The sequence below is a fragment of the Carya illinoinensis genome, chromosome 5 (genome assembly GCF_018687715.1).
Source record: "Carya illinoinensis cultivar Pawnee chromosome 5, C.illinoinensisPawnee_v1, whole genome shotgun sequence".
Lineage (NCBI taxonomy): Eukaryota > Viridiplantae > Streptophyta > Magnoliopsida > Fagales > Juglandaceae > Carya > Carya illinoinensis.
The window spans coordinates 47739089-47754690 of NC_056756.1; the positions used below are offsets into that span (position 1 = coordinate 47739089).

The 15602-nt window shown below is 33.9% G+C and overlaps 1 pseudogene; it reads right to left on the reverse strand.

Annotated features, from left to right (window-relative positions):
• Positions 1 to 14012: 14012 nt before the first annotated feature.
• LOC122310434 lies at positions 14013 to 15277 on the reverse strand (annotated as a pseudogene).
• Between the last annotated feature and the right edge of the window lie 325 nt (positions 15278 to 15602).

Below are 15602 nucleotides of genomic sequence, written 5' to 3' on the forward strand. Positions count from 1 at the left end.
GCACTTCAGGCTACTGTTTCAGTCTAGGATCTGCTATGTTTTCTTGGAGTTCAAAAAAGCAAGACAATGTGGCACAATCAACTGCTGAAGCCAAGTATGTGGCAGCTGCAAATTGTACAAACCAAGCCATTTGGTTGAGAAGAATACTTGAGGATATGGGGGAGAAATAGTTGGGATCTACTGAAATTTTTTGTGATAATAAATCAGCAATAGCAATTGCCAAAAATCCAGTCCAGCATTGTAGAACTAAACATATTGCAATCAAATATCATTTTTTACGTGAAGTTGAATCAAATGGTGAAATTGCTTTGAATTTTTGTAGATCTGAAGAGCAACTTGCTAATATATTTACAAAAGCACTCCCAAGAGACAAGTTTCAGTTTCTCAGGTCACAGCTTGGTGTAACTGGAAATGACATCAAGGAGGAGTATTAAAGATCAGTTAGTGTGATGTTTATTTCCTAAGAACTTTTCATTTATGTTTTACTATATTAAGCTTTTCTATTATTAGCTTGTGTTTGGAAGTTGTATCTCTGCTTTTAATGAAATTTGTGAGTCTCTATGTAAGCATATATATCAGACTAATGAGAAATGAAAGGGCAGAACAATCATAATTAATCTTCACGTTGGAGATTGAAGTTTCTTTCAAAATACTCTGTTTTTTTCTCTGTTTTGCCTCTTTGGTTAAAACTAATAGATTCTCGTTCTATTCTGATGAAGTAAACATGAGATTAGCAAAAGATCATCTATTATATGCTAAGCCTGCAAAATTGTTAAGAATTTGAGTAAAGAGTTGGTAATTGTATAGAAGATGATAGCGTTGTGTTTGGGGAAGCATGGAATTTCTAACTCGGTATTAATATTTATTGATCTACATTTTCTGCAGGCTGGTGTGGACCAGTTTAAATAAAGGATATCGTCACCATTATATACAATCTGAGCTGGAATTGATCTAACACTATACATCTTTCTACAAGGTAGTGTGGGCAACTCATTGATGTCTGAATAATTATTCAAGGCATAAACTTGGTGGCTATATCTAGGGTCATTAAGACAAGACATCATAGGATAACCACTGCGTTCTTCTCCTTTAGAATGTGAACAATTGAAAAAGGAAAAGTCATAATGGTACTGATCTGTGAATTGGAAAGGTGAGGAAGATAAATTGAGTCACCGGATCCCTCTAGGAAAGCAAAGATCAGGATGATATACTTGAATTGCCTAAGATTTGTAGTCAATCTTTTGGACAAAAAGCTTGACTGAAATTGGCAGCTCGAGCACTGTATTGTTGGCCGTGGCAGTCCTTGAGTCATAAAGGAAATCGAATGGCTGGCCGTGGCTGCCACACTGCCATGAATCGGCACACTCATCATGTTGGCCTTGGCTGTGGTGTAAGATGAAAAGCATAAACAAGAAGAAATATGACTTTGCCATTCTTTTACGATCGAGCAAATGCTAAATTGTCTGATCTGGTTTTCCGACCTCTCTCGAAAGGAAAACAATCAAACTATCTTGGTGACACGACCAATTTATTGACGCAATAATCGTATAAAATAGAAAGAAATGTGATGAGACGATTAATTAACAACATGTGCCACGCGCAGGTGCCCGCACCCAACTAATTTAAACTAATAATTAGTAGCATCCTGCGACACGAGTACTACTTGCTAGTAATACTAAGTACAAAGTTTGATCCTTTTGTAAAAAATTGAATTCTATTAACAAACAGTTTTTTTTTTTTCCCTGAAGTTATGCATGAAATTGTATATGTATAACTTGTAAAGATCATTTCTCACTACTCAAATATTGTTTCTTCACAGCTGTGGAAGCTATGCGCTATGCTCTCTCTCTCTCTCTCTCTCTCTCTCTCTCTCAGAAATTAGAATGAAGAGAGGTGTGCCCCTTTCTGCAGGACCTGTGGCCCTTATCATTCTAGTTGTGCGCTAGCTCTTCATCAAACTTGCAGTGCCAAGGATGCAAATCGGCACTGTGTTCCTTCTTCCTGCGGCAATATCCCCAACATTAGCTCTCCATTTGGATTGGAACACGATCCTCCAAACTGCGGCAACCCAAGGTATATCCTGTCATGTCAGGACAGCCAAACTGTGTTATACTTATTGTCCGTAGAACACTACGTACAGGAAATCAATTACACTTCCCAAACAATCCGAGTTGTAGACACAGGTATTCAGAAGGATAACAACTCCTACATCCCTTCTGAATATTTATGGAATTATACTCCATATTAAAGAGACTAAAGAATAAAACTGAGAAGAAAGGCAAGGAAAGTGCTTGACAGAATTTCACTGTTGATTGTTTTTCCTCTCATACATAATGCTCTGTTTCCATAGGTATTTATAATGCAAGTCTCGACAAATACAATTCTTAGATTAAATCCTCACTGTACAGCTCAGCTAGTTAGTTACACAAATATTCTTCCAGAGGTTTCCACAATATTCCATTAGCTCACATGCGCATTTCTATTACAGCAGGTCTGGTGCATGAGCCATCTTTTGCTGTTGTGCCATTCACTGCATCCTTTGGTGTATCGGCCAGAGTAGCGTCCTTAATACATATTATAGAAAGTGGGGAATCAGAGAAACCATGGTTTTGTTGAACTGTGAAAAGCGAGTGAATTCCCCAGGGTATCTGAACACATCTACTTGCTTTGGCAATAGATCGTATGCTTCCAACTCATCTTCATCCCAACCTGAGGTCGGGTTTAGATGTGTGATATATAGCCAGATGAACACAGGGGATGTGGAGGACTTGTGCCAAGTAGAGCATATATTCCAGACATCGTGGTCAGTCCGCAATCTGGTACTAGAAGACCCAAGTAGTATTTCCTGCACAGACTTACACAACCTATTGCTATACGGTTTTGAGCTTTCTTGGATGACCCCTACAGATTGTGGAAAGTGCGGCATCTTCGAGTTCAGCGAACAACGTCGCTTTTGCTGAAAAAGCCATACGGGTGAGTAAACAGTGCAGGTCCAATTTCTTATCAAGTAAACGATGAATGCTACTTTTACGAAATTTCTTTATGCATGTATACCCCATAATCCCCCACCTTCTTATAATATATAGGAATGTCTCCAACCGCTAACATTATTTATCTTTTGTTTGTCAAACCAGGAATCCTTGGAATACCATTTTGGGTTTACAATGGTGAGGTAAATTTTTATCTCAAAATTGATCACAATGAAAAGCTTGATATATATCTTTAATTTATGAATATATCTTATTAATTAATATATCAACATTTCATATTCCTTATCCTCCTATGCCTATAAAATGGTGTATTAAGGATTATTTGTGCAAGTTACAAGAAATTTAAAGTGAATGATATTCAGTTCATGATACCCCAAAATTGTGGTATGCCCTGACAAATTACCGATTCTCTAATTCTACGTAGCACAAATGTATAAGTCTTGATATTTGGAAGGAAGATAGTTGGTTAACACAAGATTTTAAAGGCTTTGATATAGGAATTATAGTTTTCTGTTAAGATCTATTCTACCGAGGTCTACAAACAAATCAATTTTTAAGTTTAGCTCTAATTCTAGTTTTTGTTACTTTTAATTACATAATTTAATAGTTCAAACTCTACTGAAATATAGGGAAATCTCTCTCTCTCTCTCTCTCTCTCTCTCTCTCTCTCTCTCTCACACACACACACACACATATCTATATATATCCTTGATGCCTAAAAAATCATTTTTATAAATATCAATTTCTAAAAGATGAGAGAGCTCTTTGTATACACCTAGTAAAAATTGAACAAACTAAAACTTTGTCCTTTTATTTTTCGAGATATTTATTTCAAACATTTATTTTGAGATTTTAGTTTGGGCAAGTTTGACATGTGAGTTATGATCATCAGATCATTGTTGTACTCTAGCAATTTATGAAGGCCCATCACATATCAATATGTCTCAAGGCCTAGAGAGTAAGCCCATCCCTAAAAGAGTGTGAAAAACCTCAAAAAGCCTGATGCCCCCCTCTCTCTCTCTCTCTCAATTAAAGCCCACCCCCAATACATGGGCTTCACTACTCATTAAAGAAAAAAATTGATGGGCTTGGTTACTTAACACATTCCTAGCAAAATTACTAAATTATGCATATTTATTAGTTGTTGTTATCTCTTTCAATTATTTAAATGGACTTGATTAATTATTTTAGAATTAAAAGTAGTTTTGATAGATGCCAACCTTAATTTTTAAATATATATATGTGTGTGTGTGTGTGGGTGGGTGCGGGTGTGTACACCATATTGAGCAAAGAATAATAAAAATAAATTATAAAAAATTCAAAAAATATGTATAAAATATTTGTTGTTCTCCATATCTCATCTTAAATATTTATTGTCTTTCATTATGCTCCCTAGAACCTCTCTATTTTCTCTATTTTTTCCAACAAGGGAAAGTACAATTTTATTTTTTAAAAATGTATGATCGCTAACAAGAGATGAATTTACTTAAAACATAACTATTAGAAAGTAATATTTTGAAAATAAGATAAATGGAAAATGAAAAAAAAAAAGAGATGATTTTTGGAAATAAAGAAATGAGAATGTTAACATATATAACGTAGTCAAGAAATATCACGATTTACTATAATACCTAGGAAGAAGTAATATAATAATTATAAAGTAATGTTAATGAATACAGTTATGACTTAACAGGTTGTGAGCGTGAAGAAGATGCCAATGACTAGAAAAATCAGCACCAGTGATGAGCATGTTTTCTACCAACCATTGATATCTTACTTGGGAAATGTTAAGAATTTGTAAGGTTGTGTAAATAAATTGAATTCGTACGCGATTAGACTTCACTGAGTCATCGAAAATCAATTTTTATTTGTTTAATTTTATTTTCATGATGCTGTCTTTTCAACATCAAGAGGCCCGTCTTCTATATAGTGGTCAAACATGTCTTCAATGGGACATAAATTATGCGGTCTACCCCAGCTTGCAATTGATTACAAGATTTCTGCATTGCGTATATATTGGGGTAGAAAAAAATGAAAAAGAAGATTGGCACTATTTTCATTCCTATTTAAAAGAAAAACATATTTAATTTTTCATTCACAAAAAGCTTGTGAATCACAAAGTAATTGAAAACATAATATCGTTGTCAAATGCCAAAGTTTGTAGAAAATTTATGATTTATTGTTTTCAGATATATAGCATCATAATTTCATTGCAAAATGCGAGCTCGTATATACTGGTTTTTGCTTATAGTTAATGCAGCACAAAATAATTGGAAACATTTATTGGGTTTCTGGAGTTTAGTTTATTCTTGTGACAGTTCGATTTGATGACCCGATTTGACAATGATGCTTTATAGTTTTTTTGGCGGATTTTCAACGAGTCTTGAGTGCAGGCTTGGGCTAATAGACCCAAGCCGAAGCGAACATTGCAAAGCCTTGTGGGGGCCTTAGGGTAGCACCACCGAAAATTTTTTTTGACCATATTGGTGACTTCACAATCATTAGAAAGAAAGTTCTTCACGTGATAGATCGATCCGGCAAAGCTTAGGCAGAGAGTTTGCTGGACACTCATTCGACATGTTGCTCGAGTGAACATCAGACAGAGAATTTGCTCAAGGCTCGCTCAACACCTCACTAGAGTGAATAATGTGATAATTGAGGAATTAGATTTTTCGCAGTGTAACTTCATGTATATGTTTATTATGAACAGTATGATGGTTCTATGTATTATAATTTCATGCCACAGTGTACTTTGACATTTTGCAAGATAATAAAATCCTTTGTAGTTTTGTGGACATATGTCTGTTGCCGAACAACACTTTATATATATATATATATATATAGCATTGATTTTAATATTCATATTTTTAGACACACGAACAAACACTTCATAATTTCCTGAATGAGCTAAAATTTATCAAAAGTTGAATTTGATATAAATAAAACTGTAGTGAACTTATAAAATAAATCACGATTTGTGCCTAATAAACTAATTTTCTATGATCTATGCGTACATATAGGGATATAATCGGTCTGGTTCGGTCCAGTTTTGTATCTTTTTTAGATTTAAACCGGTATATAGTGGTCGACTGCTTGTATATTGGGACGACGTTGATTATACGGGTCTATGCGCGGCCACTTGCAATTGAAAAAGAAGATTGGCTGGGACTGGTAATTTGGTTCCTATTTTAAAGAAAAACATATAATTGTTTTCGCATATGTTATGAGATGAGATGAGATGAGATGAAAGTTTAAAATTAAATAAAATATTATTAGAATATAATTTTTTAATATTATTTTTGTTTTTGAGACTTTATAAACGGAAGGACCAATTAGAAGATATTCTTATAGTTTATGCAACTCATAATAGTTGGAAACATATTGTTTAAATTTCTATCAGTTCTATTGTCTACAAATAATTTTAAAGCAAATCCTAATTTTGCACTAATCTTTGAATTAAACTAACGCGCGAACGTGCTAAATAAATATTTACAAATTCGTATTAATTTAGTAGCATTCTAAGAACTTGGGGCTTGAATGCGTCCATGGCAATTTTGAAATGTGAGTCGACCCACTTGTGAGCTGATTGAAGAAAAAAGCTCCTCGGGGACCACCGCGTACAAGTAATCATGTGGATTGGGAATATCTAAACTAAAATGAAGAAAAGTCATTAATTAGCTAGGTCGACGGTCAAGTCGTGCACTAGTGCGTGCATGGGCGTAAACAACATGCCAACGACTAGAAAAACCAGCACCAGTAATGTAGCATCATGTTTTCTATGACCCATCGATATCTAGCAGTTACTTGGAAAATACTAGCTAGGCTGAGGCTCTAACATTGGCCAGGTTTATTTATTCCAAAATCTTCTTCAAAACCTACCGCCCAATGAAGTTGCAATTGAATAGCACTGAAACTTCATGGAAATTAATCCAATTGCAATTGTAATCTAGACTACGTAATTAACATGCCAAACACGGGATACATGGTTGCATTGACCCTGAACCTTTCAACTCCAGTACTACCAAGTGTTTCACTTGATTTGACTAGGTTATGTTTGAACGTGTTGATGTGATTTCAGATGATTTGAATTGATCTATAAATAATAATTTTTTGTAGGTTTCATTGGGCCGTTGACTATGTGGCTAACCAATTCTTACCAATTAGATTTCTGCGTTGTATACGTATGTATTGGGCTAGGAAAAATGAAAAAGAAGATTAGGAGTACTGTTAATTAGGCTGCTTTATTTTATTTTTCTTTTTTTTTAATAATAAAACTTTCATTTGCAAAAAGTGTATAAATATTCCAAAAATTAAGACGTTTATCTACAAATAATTTTAAAGCAAATTCTTATATATGCTCTGATTTTTTAAGACTGATGAAAGATAATCTGCTAGCTAGATAAAATATTTTATAAATTCACATTTTATATAATAAAAATTATGAGAGAACGAGCTAATTCAGGCAGCCTGCATGTGTCCATAGCAATATATAATAAATGTGAGACCCACTTGCATGTTAGACCTTGATCCGCCAATAATGTATAATGTGGATTGGAATTAATATCTAAACCACAATGAAGATCAAACGTCATAACGTGCGTGGATGGTCAGTGCATTTAGTAAATGAATTAAAATAAGTTGGAGTCAATCGCTAATAGCCAGCTTACAATTTTTAAAATTAACCGAATGCATAAATATCGCACTCTCGTGATTGTCATATTTTCCACTGAAATAGCCTTAAAGCAGATTGAGCTATCGCTCAGCCAATGCAGCAGTCGTTGCAAGTGATCAATATGATTTGATCACTTGTAAACCAGTAATGGAACATGTTTTCTATGACCCATCCATATCTAGAAATTACTTGGAAAATGTTAGCCTTTAGCTAGTGGTGGATGATCAAATTTTATTTGTTTCATTAATTTATTCAAACACAAGTCAAGTTAGAATTTTTTATCATTGAATTGTATTTTATATTTATGAACAGTTAATTTTTCCAACTGAGTTTGAACTTATTCGCAAGTTGTACGCTTACTTAATCAGTTTTTTTTAATTTCTTTTTAAAATATTTAAGAAGTTTTAAAAAAATATAATATATATACTTTTTGTAAATATGTTTTTACACATTTGATTATATATACTCATATAAAAAATCTATAACTTATATAGATTAGAGATAAATCCAGTACTGTATTAGTTTGTGATTTAATGGATATGAGGTGATTTAATGGATAGGTGTCCTCATATCCATTAAATCACAAACTGCCATTTTCTTAAAAAATGGTCTAACATATCCATTTATCCAATCACTGTAGGCGGGGAATCACAGTTAGGACTACCACCATCCTTGCTTACTACCATCTCTACCACGTGCACCTTAGGAGGGAATCGTAGGCAGGACTATCACTATCTCTGCTTACCACCATCCTTACCGCTAACTCTATAGGCGAGAATCACATGCGGAACTCTACCATCATCCCTACTGTGTGCACCGTAGGCGGGAGTCACAAGCGGGACTACCACCATCCCTACAGCTTGCACTGTAGGCGGGAATCACATGTGAGACCACCACCATCCCTACAGCTTATTCTGTAGGCGGGACTCTACTACCGTCCCTGCTTACCACCATCACTACAGTTCCTCTCTCTCAAATCGTTCAATCCGTTCATTTCAAATATGTCCAAAATCATATCTCACATGACAATCCAGTTTTCAAATATACACATGAACATGCATGCAATTATGCGAAAACCTAGTTTTCATTTACAAACATGAACATGCGTGCAATTATGCAATGTATATGACACGACATAAATATTCAACAGCCAACAAATCCCAACATAATCCAATTCCATAAACAATACCATCCTCTAATCCAATCGACCCCCAAACTCCTCGAACTCAACGTTCGGTACAACCAACTAGATCACAAAAGATTTGTTAGTGCAAAATATATTTAAATCTCATAAAGGTCTTTGGAAAATTACTTACAGCGCTATAATATAATTTTTAGATGATCAAAGAGGTGCTAGAAGTGGTGGCACAGCCACACAAGAACGAAAATTGGACAAGGGTCGTGGGTTTTAAAAACCCAACTTTTGAACGGAGATAAACGAAGACTTGGGATGGCTATGGAAGGATTTAGGGGTGTTGGTGAAACTAATGGTAGTGGTGGTTGGCCGTGAGTGGCGGCGTGGGCTGGGGTTGAAGGCTAAAAACACAAATCGGAAAAATGAGACGGATGGACTTCAACGGTGGTGGATTAGAGCTAAGGAAGAGTGGTTTAGGTAGCTCGGAGGTCGGTGATGAAGTGGTAAAGAGGTGGTGGGCAAAGGTGGCGTGATGGTGGCGTAAGGTGAAGAAAACCGTAGGGGGTCGTGGGCTTCTTAGGAGTAAACGACGACGAGTTAAGGGCCGAGATCTGTGGAGAATGTTGGCCGGTAGGAGGGGGAAGCTATGATGGTGGTGGTGGTGCCATTGGGCGGCGCAATGAGCTTATGGCCCTTTTGGGCTCTAAGCGGCTAGGAGAGAGAAGGATGGGGCATGGGCGTGGTGGCTGGGGTGGTTGAGCTCGCCGAAGGGTGGGGAAGGTTGTAGGCTAGGCGGTGTCGTTGAACGATGGAGCACGACGGCGTTGAGGGTAGTGAGATAGAGACTCACGAAAGGGAAGAGAGGGAGAGGGGGTGGCTCGCACGCGGGAGGAGAAACAAGGGAAAAAGAAAAGGAAAAAGAAATGAGAAGAAGGGAAAAAAAAAAGAGGGAAAAAGAAAAATGAAGGGAAAGAAATGATGTCCAGCCCTTTCAACTTGGGTCACAAAACTAATCCAATGAAAATAATTTTCAAAACAGCCAATTAAATAAATTAATTTAGACGTAGTGACTACATAAAATAAAATAATAAATTCCAACAACACAAAAATTTTAAAGCCCAAAAACTAATTTAAATCAAAAAGCAATTTAAATGCAAAACAATAATTAATATCAAGAAAGCACATCAAAAATAAATTCTACAACTTAAAAATCACAAAATAAATCCAATGAGAAACATATTAGATTTAAAACAAGAGAACCAATATTTAAATTAAGTAAAATAATCTTTCAATTAAAATACACTAAAATACGGGATATCACAAAGCATCATAATATAGTTTTGGTTACTTTTAATTACATAATTTAATAGTTCAAATTGTAGCGACATATAGGGAAGTATATATATATATATATCTAACTCTCTCTCACACATGCACAATATATTTAAATTTGCTAAAAAAATCATATCTATAAGCATCAATCTCTAAACAATCAGAGAGTTCTTTGTACTCAACCTTTAAAATGGAACAAAATAAAAACTTGTCCTTTTCTTTTTCAAGATATTTATATGCAAACAATTCTTTTGAGATTTTATTTTGGACTAAGTGAAAAGATGAGTCAGGATGATCATACCTATGCAATTGATGATGGCCCAGCACCAGCTAAACCCGTATCAATATGCATTATGGCCCAGAAAATAAGACTAGAAAACCTCAAAGCATGTTGCTTCTCTCTCTCTCTCTCAAGGCCCAACCCCCAATATATGGGCTTCACTAGCACCTCTCTTCTTGTCTCCACTTAGTTGAGTTACCAAAGTACAATATATATATATAGGAATGCTACACAACCTCCCAACACTCCACATTCCATTTTTTTTTAATTTTTTAATATTTTTTTAATATTTTTTTTGAATTTATTAATTTTAAATTAATTTAATTCTTTTATTTATTATTTATATATTAAATATTTGATAAAAGATCAAATAATAAAAATTAAAAAAAAATGTGGAGTGTGGAGTGTTGGGAGGTTGTGAAGATTTTTTCATATATATATATATATATTTAAAATATGATCACTAAAAATGGATGATTTTTTTTTTTGAAATTTAAATATTAGAAATTTGAAAACAAGATTAATAGAAAGAAAAAGATAATTTTTTAAAAGAAAGAAATGAGAATATTTATATAATCAAACTATTTTCTTAAAAGCTTTCAAATATCAAAGTCAAACCCAATTAAAAGTTGAAATCCAAGATTCCAAATGCAGCACACAAACGCTTCTCATGATTTCTTGTGGCCAGTGTGAGTGTATGATATGAGCATTGTGAGACTCTCCTAGTAATTATGGTTTAATTATGGTGAGCTTTGTGTAATATTGCATGATTTGGGCCTACATATATATATATATATATTTGCACTGACTCCATATATCTTTCATCCGTGAGCTGCTTCAACGTATGTAGCCAAGCCCACCCTATCTCTTTTATGCTAATTTGTATGTTATTTATCAATTAGCAATGGACACGTAGATGATTTTAATAATGCAATGCGTGTGAGGTCTGTTGGAATAGCGCTGTCATATGGAGTGTCAAGGAGCTTTCAGCCTGGTACTGGGAGACAATACATTTATAGTGGTCGACCCCATCTTCTATCAACGTACGTAAAGGAGAAATTAGATTTTAATAATGCAATGCGTGTTAGGTCTGTTGGAATAGCGCTGTCATATGGAGTGTCAAGGAGCTTTCAGCCTGGTACTGGGAGACAATACATTTATAGTGGTCGACCCCATCTTCTGTCAACGTACGTAAAGGAGAGTAATTTCCAGGGCAGGGCAGGTATTGGGAGAAAACCAAAATGATTGAATAAAAAAGCTCCTCGAGGACAAACCAAAATGAAGAAAAGTCTATTTCAAATAAAATAAAAAAATGAAGCAAAGTCAATGGTCAAGTCGTGCATTTAATCGGCCGTGGGCGTGGAGAAGATGCCAATGACTAGAAAAATCAGCACCACTAATTAGCATGTTTTGGACGAACCATCGAATCGATATCTTAATTGGGAAAATGTTAGGAATTTGTAAGGTTGCGTAAATAAATTGAATTCGTACACGGTTAGACTTCACCGAGACGTCGAAAATCAATTTTTATTTCTTTATTTGTTTAATTTTATTCTCATGACGCTGTTTTTTCAATGGGACATTGATTATGCGGTCTTTTCAATTTTTAATTGTTTTTTCAATTTTTACACTGTTTAAGTTTAATTGTTTAATTGTTTAATTTTTCATAATTTGTTTAATTGTTTTTTCAATTTTTACGCTGTTTAAGTTTGAATAGTAATAGGTGAGTGGAATTACTAAAAGGAAAATAGTAATCTTCAAATCAGTATCAACAGAGGGAGTCGTCGTAGAATATAATTATGATATTAAAAGTTAAATGCATAACCAAATTAATATTCAAGAGTTTCAAGATTTTTGATTCAATAGCTAGGCTTTCAATTAGGAGTTGGAATCAGAGGCAAGGTGGGGGAACTTAGGGTTTGTTAGCATAAGGATGTTTTTTTTCACTATCTGCAATATAATAACTTTGTGCATTTTCAACTTTCTTAAAACCTGTGTCGGCACTAGGGTTTACCATAATTAATCCGCAGCTCTTGATTCATTCATTCAACCAATCCGTTCAACTTGACTTTGATGATTAATTCCTTGAAGAAATTGAGTACTTAAAAAAATTAAACAATTAATTGGAAACGAGCTAGTTACTTGTAATGGCTTCTGTTCGGTTAAAATTAGTTTGAGATTCTTGTCATAACTATGTATAGTGAACTAGGCTTATTCATTAAGTACGTGGCATGAATAGTGAGAAGTTTGAATACTCACATAATGATATCTTATCTGTGGCCGTAAAAAAAAATAAAAAAAAAAAACCGGTCGGACATTTTGAAAACCGATTCTCACATTTTGAAAACCGGTTTGAATGGAATGAGACCAGTTTCTTTATATATATAATTTAATATTATATATGAAATATTTCTTATATGAATTTTTATATTCTATTATAGGTGTAAATTGCTAATTAATATAAGCTAAAATTTTAATCTTATTATTTATGACTATTAATCTTATAACATAAAATTAATAAAATTTTCATCTTAAACATGAACATTAATATTAAGTTATTAATATAAACTTACTTTTGATATATATCAAGGATAAATACATTTTGGCAAAGAAAATGATATTCTCATCTAGACTTTGCACTGATTGGTTTTTTTTTTTTTTTTTTTACTCAGTGATTAAAAAAGTATTTCTTAATCAATTTCTGTATTTTTTAAAATATTTAAGGAGTTTAAAAAAAAGGAATCTGGCTGTCTCAATGGAGACTCTCAGTAGTCTCGGTGAGTGTAGCAGTATCCTTTGGAAAAATAAATATAATATATATTATCTTCTTGTAAATATATTTTTACACATTTGATTATATACACTCATAGAAAAAATTTATAACTTATGTAGACTATAGATAAATCCAATACTATACTAATGTGTATTAATTATTAAAAAATAAATAAGTAATGTACTTATACTATAATAAGTATATACGATAATATAAATAGACTAATATATAGTTTAATATATGTAAAGATCATATTATTATTAACATAGATAATACTTAAAACCGAAAAAAAAAAAGGATCGGACTAGACCGAAACCAGAAAAACTATAAGTTTCTGTCTCAATGATGAATCGATTTGACATCGGTTCTTTTTTTAAAAACTGATATACACAGGTTCGATTTAAAAAAAAATGTCCAAAATTAAAATGAACTAGACCCGTTATACTATATGTTTGAATCATAATTCAAAATCTAACCTCATTAGGTTAATACTAATAACATAAGGTGAATCCATAACTTAGTATATAACAAACAACTACTTAAGAGCATTGAGTCACTGCCCTTAATGATTAATGGGTCATGTACGTATATTGCGTTGCAACATACTATACCATACAAAATGGGAATCTTGACAGAAGAACGTGTCTACCATGAGGGTACTGGTCAATACTGATTAGCCCCTTCCAAACTACTAGATTTTATCCGAAACAAATATGATCATTTCAAGTTCATAGAAAAGAAACAACCTTGAATTCCTTTATGATTGCAAAATCAAAAGTAATAATGCTCAACTACGACAAGATTTCAAAACAAAATCTAAACAATTATACTTAATCTAATTCTGGGATAACCTCCAAATCTTGACCTAAATGCGTGGTAGGCTTCCGTGCTTGAACTTTTGTAGGGCCTGAGGAGGCAAAAGGATTAGGAGGCATGATTAATTTATCTTCTTCTCCTTCCAACATTTGAACTACAAGTTTCATGGAAGGGCGATCCATTGGGTGCCATTGTATGCACCATAGTCCGACAATTGCAAGTTTCTCTACAATTTTAGTATCTCCATCATCTTCAATAAAGACCCTTAGCTCTTCTTTTTGGTCTAAAAGATTATAAATCCATTTTGGAAAGTAGATCTTGCTAGTGCTTTCCACTGTGACATCAACATTTCTCTTCCCTCCAACAATTTCAAGTAGCAACATTCCAAAACTATAAACAGCTGCTTTATAAGACACATTTCCAAAGTTTCTAGAGAACACTTCGAGTGCAATATACCCCATGGTCCCTCTGCCCGTAGTCATAGATACTACACTTTGATCCTTGGAACACAATTTTGCAAGACCAAAATCATAAATTTTTGGATTAAAGTTATCGTCCAGCAAAACATTGTGGGGTTTGATGTCAAAATGGAGGATTTGGTGGTCACATCCTTGGTGAAGATATTCAATTCCTTTTGCAACGACGATGGCAATATCTTGCAATTTGTCCCATCCAAGAAAACGGTTCTTGACATTTGCTGAAAATATGAACTTCTCTAGTGAGTAATTTGATAAAAACTCATAAACTAGTGCTCGCCTAAATCCATCAGCACAAAATCCAACAAGGCGAACCACATTAACATGGTGAATTCTACCCATTATTCCCACTTCATTTATGAATTCTTCACCATTTTCCTTTAGAACTGTTGTTCAGGATCTTCACGGCAACATGAATTTGATTGGAAAGTCTTCCTTTGAATACTGTACCGTATGCTCCTTGGCCCAACTTCTCAGCAAACTGATTTGTAATCTTTTTAATATCAGCATACGAGTATCTTGTCGGCTTGAAATTTCTATAATCCTCCAAGAACTTTTCAATCCTCGCCCGATATTCTTTTTCTACCATATCATTCATATAGAGACATTGGAGAGCAAAGACTACCAACAGTACAAGAAATGAACCTAAGACGGCACCTACATATTGAACAATCGCGAGTGATCAAGAAGTCTGATATATATCCCATGGTCTTGCCCGATGATGAAAATGTCATATAGCCATGGGACAACTTACCAGCAGTGACAACTAGTTTTGTTGATGTACCTGCGAAATGGTTTAACATATCAGATTCTCATCATGCTTATGATCATTACAAAACAGAGAGAATATTTTTTTTTTCTCGTGAAAGTAAGGTGTTAATGTTGTTTATTAATATTGAGTGAAGTGGTGATTTCACATGATTAATCATGATAAAACCCTTCAATATATGTGTATATATATTATATATATTTAATTTCATATTTCTTTGGTGCAAAATTAAAATTTCGTTAATGCAGAAAATTCAACTCGGCAGTTTGCAGAAGAGCCTTTGTAAGCTAGGCATTAATAAAAGTGTGAATAAATTGAGTGCAGAGGTGGAAATTAGATAGAATAGAATATATACCTTT